This window comes from Phocoena phocoena, chromosome 13 (assembly GCF_963924675.1).
Source record: "Phocoena phocoena chromosome 13, mPhoPho1.1, whole genome shotgun sequence".
In the NCBI taxonomy this organism is placed as follows: domain Eukaryota; kingdom Metazoa; phylum Chordata; class Mammalia; order Artiodactyla; family Phocoenidae; genus Phocoena; species Phocoena phocoena.
Window position 1 is genome coordinate 42,242,639 of NC_089231.1, and position 8,376 is coordinate 42,251,014.

The 8,376-nt window shown below is 36.0% G+C and overlaps 1 non-coding gene across 1 annotated transcript; it reads right to left on the minus strand.

Annotated features, from left to right (window-relative positions):
- Positions 1 to 8,050: 8,050 nt before the first annotated feature.
- Positions 8,051 to 8,157, minus strand: LOC136133351 (U6 spliceosomal RNA). The gene has a single exon (XR_010656500.1). It is a non-coding gene; the product is annotated as a U6 spliceosomal RNA (small nuclear RNA).
- Between the last annotated feature and the right edge of the window lie 219 nt (positions 8,158 to 8,376).

Consider the following 8,376-nt stretch of genomic DNA (forward strand, 5'->3'; position numbering starts at 1 on the left):
TATGGTATTAGTTGCACTGTTTCTGATACTCAGACTTTCTCTTTTGTGACTTCCCTATTCATATCTTGTTTATGTTTTATTGCATCTTTTGTCTTTTTCTTGTTTATCTGCATGAGTTCTTTAAGTATTATAGATTTAAATAGTATCTTTACTTAATATGTTGCAAATATCTTTTAGTATGTTGCTTATCTTTTAACTTTGATTATATATATAAAACTTGTTAATTATTAAAAATGTTAATTATAATGTCTCTTCTGATTGACTAAGAAGTATAATATCAATAATTTGTGTTCCAATTCTCCTTGACTTATAACTCTAATATTCAAGTTGAGAAGTAATATTTAACTTTTAGGAAAAATATATTTGGAAAACTGACCTCATTGGGAATAATTGTAATTACTATGCTTCTTCGATCAATGACATCAATGAGCTTTGAATTCTTAAAAGATATGGAACTATATAGGGTACTGATTAAGGACTAGTTTCCCAAAGTTTCTATGTTTTGGCACTGAAAGGACCCTTAGAGATCATCTTTTTCTTGCTTTACACAGTCTGGAACTAAAATCCAGAGAATGTAGTGAACAAAAACCCAGTATCCATGGGGACATGCAGCCAGAATCAATGCCTATTTATTACTAGTTTGGGGTAGTTTCCACTGAACCACAGTCAAAGCAGCTCCAAGAGCAAATAGATGAATTTCACTTTTCAGAGTTAGAGTTAATGGTATTCCTAACTAGCATATTTCCTTTCCTTCCAGAAATGAGTAACATTGGACAGTCAGTTCTCAGATTTTCAATAATACCAACTTTCTTTGTAATGGGGGAAGGTAAGAAGGCGATTCAATTAAGCTCTTTAAACAAGTGAGAAGGGCACACACACCACATCATTGCTCTTCCTGGCAACTCCACTCAGCAGGTAGCAGGGACTGGAAATAAATCTAACTTGTAGAAGTGTTACCAATTTCAGCGCCTAGAAAATTGTTCTCTCATTTAGAGAAATTCTCTAATAAGGCTGAACTAATCCCAGGTTCCCACGTGCAAAAGTTAAGTTTTAAATATTGTTCATAATATGGAGAATGTTGACCACAGAATAATTACAGTGTAATTATGTTTGTTGTATGTTTACAACAAATTCCTATAACAGGAAGAGCAGTAAACATTGCATATGCTTAACTACTTACATTTACCTTCAGTGCATCTACACCGTACATACACATCCATTTGCTACAGGAATCAATTTATCCATTCAGTTTTGTTGTTGCTTTTCTAGCTGAAATAACCTGTGGTTGGTACAGGGATTAAACAAATACAACTAAGAATACAGCTTTGGATCGGTGTGTACCTATTTTAAAGGGGAGCTGAAATGCTCTCAAGCATAACCTGAGCTTTTTATTCCCTGAGTTCTTTGTAAGTAGGCATCCTTTCATCTTTTTATGGTAGTTCACCATTTATTTACATCTTTTAATAGTATATTTTGTAGTTCTGACATCAAGGACTACATGTTCTTTCCAGTGTTCTTTTCAGGTTCAGATCAAAATAAAACCAGAGGGTATTAGAGGCAGGAAAAAATTAGTATTTTAACGCTGTAGTACTCTCACGTAGGAAGGAAATCTACATCACAAACAAGTATACATATGCAATTCTTATAGCATAAAGCACGCTGAGTCTTAGAGGTCAGTTTGTGTACCCCATGATATCCTCCAGTTGCCATGGCAATTACTTGTTTTCACTGGGTAACTGAGCGAATGGCCACATCTGTTCTTGCTGAGCTCTCTTCCCCACCCCCCCAACACAGAGCATAGGGAATAGATTCATTTCTTAGTGCTCAAAGATTTACGTGCATGACTGTCTCCACATCAAGGAGAGACTGTAAATCTTAAGTCAGAAAGTCACACTTGTCCTTGAGTCCTTCCTTTTTTTCTGCCCCAAAGTTCTTCTGTTCTTATATAAACACAACTAAATATGCATTTATTCAATGGAAAAGGAGACATAACATTCCCCTTAGGCAATAAAGAAATATATATATATATATATATATATATATATATATATATATATATATATATGGATATATATTGAAGAAATGGTAACTTGTCCACTGGCATGATGATATTCTGGAATTCAAAATAAAAGATTCTTTTGGATAAATTTGCATTTATTTCTTTTTCTTTTTTAAGCAAATATGTCTTAATTAATAAAGTCCTTCAGGTAAGTATTTAGACATCTTAATTCTGATGTCAGTTAGGACAAGAAGACATTTTTGCACCTTGATAAATTTGTACCAGCCTCACTGAAATAAGTAACCGCTGCACTGAGTCAATTCTTTTCCATTTCCTGCATCCCCAGAGAGAGAGAAGTGACAACAATGATGTTAGAGGCATTCAGGCCAACATTCAACTCACTAACACTGAAAGTCATGAAAGAGATAATTTCTGGTATTTCTCTTATATCTTTTTTTAATCTGAGGATCACAAGATACCATCTGAGAGAAGAGACAGCACAGGGCTTCTCTTTCTTCCTCTAGTTATAAAGCACTTTTCTCAGGCTAAAGCCTCATGTTCATATTCTTCTAAAATGGTAGAAACTACTCTGTATATTTTGCTAAAGTTTTCCTGGGAGGATTAGGCTGAATCCTCAAGATCTAAGAGATTTCCTAAAGATGCTGCTTTGGTTGATTTGAAGTTTTCTTAAATACTTCTGGATAGATGAGGGAAGTCTGAAATTCTTAGGTACAAGAAATCCTATTGGCCAACTCTACTCAACTTGACAGTCAATTGGTTTTCCAGATATTTTCATAAGGTGTGAAGGCAGAAAGTTTAAGAAGCAGAGGGACTCCATGGTGGCGAAAAATTCTGACAGAAAAGCCAGACACCTGTTCTCAAGCTGACCTAACAGTTAAGCCAAACCTGAGGAGATCAAGGGAGCAAGATGAAAAAGTGAGTATTTGAGCACAAAGGCAGGGATGAGCTTAATACATGGTGAGAGAATCCAACAGTAGAATCCAAACGAAATTCAAGATTCAAGCTATTCATCCACATAGGCAGGAAATTCAGAGGCCCAGTCACGTGAGAGTTTAATTCCTCTTCCTGAGGAGTTAGAGTAGGTCTGAGCAGGATATCAGGTCACCATGGCTGAAATGCAGTTCCAGGAATAGGCCCTGGGTTATACATTATTGGATTATCCAGAGCAACCAAGAGCAGGAAGAACGGAAGGGCAAGTTCAGGAGAGTACTACGGTCCAAGCATGAGAGTTGAATTATGTGCTGTGCAATGCTTGAGCATGGGGCTTGAGACAAGAGGCCAAGTAAAAAGGTCAGAACTCAGGGGTGTACTGGATTGGCACAGGGAAGTAGAGGTTGTTGGAAAGGGGAGAGTACCAAAGGGATTACTTCCAGCAAGGCTAGTGTGCCTTTGAGTGGGTCAGCCTGATTTAAATGTACCGTATCCAGCTGGGCATATGAAAGTTCTGAGAAATCAGTGTAGAGAGTCAAGAGGTACCTGTGTCAGACATGGGCTTTATGAAATTTCCATACGATAGACATTCATGTTCCTCTGCTGAGTCCATGGCTAAAAAATCTTAGCACTGGCTAATTCAGGGACTTTGTCATTATCACAGAAAATAGGCCAAAGAGCTGAAAACCACAAGCAGATCCCTCATGTCACTGCTGCTGCGGCACGGTCAGAAGGCATGGAGCTATATGCACTTAACAACTTGCCTATCGGTTATCACCATGTAGTATTTAAAATTAATAAGTCAGATTAGGCCAACATGTTGGATTTCTCCCTTCCTTTCTTCCTTCATTTCAGCAAATATTATGGAATGCAGACTGTGTGCAAGACAGAATGCTACGTGACATGGCGATGATGCACATGGAAATGGTAAAAAGGCCCAGTTCCTCCCTCAAGGGGCTTAGAGTCTTGCAGAGAGACAGATGTTACATAGCTCACTTTGCCAATCAGGACTCTTCCTTAATTCACTTCTCTAGGTGATCTCTATTTCTGCCTTTTTCTTTCATCCCTGACCAATTATGCATGCATTTTCTATCACTTTTTGCTCTTTTGATTAGTACTGCCTTTCCTGCCCTACTCTAGAGGCTCTTCCTCATCTGCGCTTCTCCTTCCCCTACTCCCTACCCCTCCCCTTACCCTTGGCACTTTCAAGTGGTATCTAGACTCTTATGAAAATGTGGTTGGATAAAATTTAGAGATTTACATCTGACTTGAGTCTTCAGATTGTTTCCTGAGAGATGACACCGACTGGGTTGATGATGGACATGGGGAGAATGGGGTGATTGTAATTTAAATATTTATTATTTGTGTAATTAGAGTATCTCCATAAAGTTGTTCTCAGATCCTATTAGGAGGTAATTCCATGAAGGCAAGGATGGGGTTCTTTTAGTTCACATTTGTAGCCTCAGTGCCAAATCAGTCCTTAGGACATCGTAAACACTCAATATTTGGTGAATGAATGCACACATAAATGAAGGAACAATTAGATGAATGAATAGTGGAGGACAGGGCAGGAAGAAATAGGAAGGACTGGGAAGGCATTTCTGCTGGCTCTTGGAGTGAATGTCAGAACGGATATGTTTACATGTGGGGCATGGTACAGGAAATATACACTACCAAACGTAAGGTAGATAGCCAGTGGGAAGCAGCCACATAGCACAGGGAGATCAGCTCGGTGCTTTGTGACCACCTAGAGGGGTGGGATAGGGAGGGTGGGAGGGAGGGAGACGCAAGAGGGAAGAGGTATGGGAATATATGTATAACTGATTCACTTTGTTATAAAGCAGAAGCTTACACACCATTGTAAAGCAATTATACTCCAATAAAGATGTAAAAAAAAAAAAGCCTTGAGATACTGAATCAAAATTCTGTCCACTTCACATATTTTATTGGAGATGGTCCTTGCTCATCTCTGCAGGACTCTGCAGAAAAGTCAAAATCTTGTGTTTCCTCATCTCATAGCCCTTGGAGTCAACTGCACCTGGCTTTACATGTCATAGCTCTGGGGCAAGTTACCTAATCTTCATCCCCAGCCCCATTATTTTTGAAACTGGAAACTGATGATTATCTGACAACATGTCTGTGAGGGTTAAAAATGAAGTGGCCAGAATCATTTCATATAGATGCTCAATGAAGCCTTTCTCTTTCTTTACAGCACTCGCTGTTCTTCCTGCCCTTCCTCACTGGCTGCTCACTCATCATCAGCCAATTTTAGTTCCAATTCAGTCCATATCTTCTTTGTTAATGGGAAAAGTAAACTATTTAAATAAATGATGACAATTATAGCACATTTGCATGTTAAAGAGAATCCTGGCAAATAAATTCTGGATAAAATGGATAATTTCAAAGACTAAAGCCAGTCAGAACAAATAACACAAGACAAATAATATGAGCAATTATTTGCAATAAGGAACTGAAAGTCTCAAGTTGTTCTTTCAGAGTACACTTGAGTTCTTATTAGTCATAACTTTATATTTATACAATCAACATAAATGAGAGTCTGAAAAGATCTTATTAGCATTAATCCATCTTCACAAGTGGTGCTATTTTATCCCATTTTCAGACATAGAAGGTATTTAAAGTTACAAAAGAAATAAAGCATTCTTTTGGCTTCCAAGTTTGATAGATTTTTTTTTTTTCAGGGAAATCTCTGGGGTTTATTTAAAACAATTCTTTGAGTGAAATTAAATGTTAACTACCAAATTATTATTTCATGTTTTAGCCACATAGATGAATGCACTTTTGCACAAAGATTTATAGACTTTTTAAAAAGCAATAGCTCGACTGTTATACAGCACAGTGGTTGTCTTTCATAACTATGAACCAATATAAAATGAACGAGCTTTATTCATCGGTACATTCTTACATTTATCTTAATTGACTAAAAGTATCCCTTGATTCTTCTGCATATTGATCAAAATATTGTGACAATGACATAGGGAAGGAAATTATCCTATTTAAAATACTGGTAAAAACAAAGTTATTCTGAACCAGGCTTTTATTAGATATGTCAAATAATCATCCATTTTTTAAAAACTATATTTTCCTTTAAAATGCCAAGAAGATATAATTAATTCACTACAGGTTCTGCTTAAACTAGTAATAACTATAATAAATATTTGAAGGTAAAATTGTAATCTAGATCTCTTTATAAAATTACCTCTGTGTTTATTACATTTGTGAGTAAGAACAATCTAGTTTAAGTGAAAGGTAAATAAAACGCAAGTTATAAAATAAGTAAAGGGCAATGCTTCACTTGAGATTTTCGATTTCTTTTTCTGTCAGGACTCAGACCTGAGACTGAAATACCTTTATACTCAGGGAGAAGTAGGAGTCATAAAGTGCTTTTGTCTAAGCACTGGTATATCAGGGCTTTTCTGCAGGATTGGAGGGGCAGTGTCCCCCAGAGACAGCCTGTCCGGTGGCTATCACCACAGTTCACTGTGTGCTTCCTGAGAGTACCTGGGATGTAAAGTGTTTAGTCATTATGCCTACTCTATTCTTTTTCTCTTCAAATAAAGTCAGTTGTGAGTGAAAAGCTATTTCTTGGCCTTTCTTAAATTTAACTCATTGTGTGCCTTCGAAAATGACAAAGCCTATTCTTCGTATAGGTAAAACTTCTCTAAGAAAGTATTTTCTCTCCAGCTGTGAAACTGATTGATGTTTTTAAAACCCCTGAGGAACTTCTGCTGGCAGCTAAGGGTGCATTTTCAAAGAAGAAATAGATGTGGCATGTGTTCTTATGTAAAGAAATATTCTTGATTTCTACTTGAAGGAGCAGTATCACTGCACATGAGGTACTGAAAAATCAGTGCAATTAATCAACATTTAAAAACTGATTTTTACTAATGCTTAAATATTTTAAAAATTAAATTAAATTAATAAAAATAGTGGTATATTTTTAGACTACTATAACACTGCAGAGATGGCCCAGCTATGAATGACCAAAATCCTGTATTTTTTAGGAGGTTGTTCAGAGCCAGAAAAGTCATTAAGAAGCTATTTAGTAGGGATTAAATACATGGGAATATCTCTATGCATACTTTGAAATATCTATCTTATTGGAAGAAAGGAGAAGGAATACAAAGAAGAAGAAAGAAAGGAGTAAAAAAAATAATCAGATTTCTTACTTCTGATTTTAAGGAGGTATTGCTATCACCTGAGCTATCCGTCTATAATTGTGGCATTCTTCAATAATCTGAGGTAGGTGAGAGCTTTAGGGACTTCTCACACAAATTTTAAACTAGGTTGTATATTATAATAAAAGCAATTTTCAGACAAATTTTGCCATAATTAAATACTTAATAGCAGGCAAGCATAAAAATACTAAACCTATTCTTTCAGACTTGCTTAAGTTCCACTTTATCCTTAAGGAACTGTGATAAGTACTCAGCACGGAACTTTTATTGGAGGCAGATGCTCCAATGTTCTAACAAGAAGATCAGATAATCATTTAATCAGATGGGGAACAGAATTCTCATGCCTAAATGAACTAACAATAACAACTATAATAAATATTTCAAGATAAAATTATAATGGAGATTTTTTAAATGAACTGATCCCTATGCTTATTAAGTTGGTGAATAAAAACAAACTAGTTGAAATGAAAGGTAAATAAAACACAATTGTAAGCTAAGTAAAAGGCAGAGCAGAAGAGAGTCCTTGGAGACGAGATCTCCTTTCTAAAGAATCTTTGAACGCTGTTCAGGCAACAGGGCAGATACTTGTACATTACTTAGCAATCTAATTTAGGATTACAAGATTAGGACATCAGAGGTAACAAGAATTTTAAAGATATCAATTTCGTGGCCACAAACTTCCATATATACCATTTCCTAAAATCACTGATTCTTCTTTTCTCACCTGCCCTTCACTCAACCATAATTTTGCATGTTGCATTGCCCTGATGACACCAAAGATGGATATTTAACGAAGAGACAATTATAAAATAGCGTTTCAGGGAAGTGTCCTTTAAATATAAATGAATGCAACTGGCTTGTAACTTTTTTTATTTTTAAAAAAAATTTATTGAAGTAGAGTTGAAAAAATATGGACCGCTTCACGAATTTGTGTGTCATCCTCGGGCAGAGTCTATGCTAATCTTCTCTGTATCTTTCCAATTTTAGCATATGTGTTATCGAAGTGGGCACTATAACTTTCTCCCTTAAAAATTTTTTTTGTAATATAGCTTTCTGGTTTTGGTATCAGTGTAATGCTTTCTCATTAGGTGAGTTGGCACGTGTCCCCCTTTCCTCTACTTTCTGAAAGATTTTGTATTAGAATGGTATTATTCCTTATGAAACATTTCATAGAATTTACTATTGAAGCCACCTGGGATGGAATCTCCTTGTGAAAGTCTTTTTACTTAT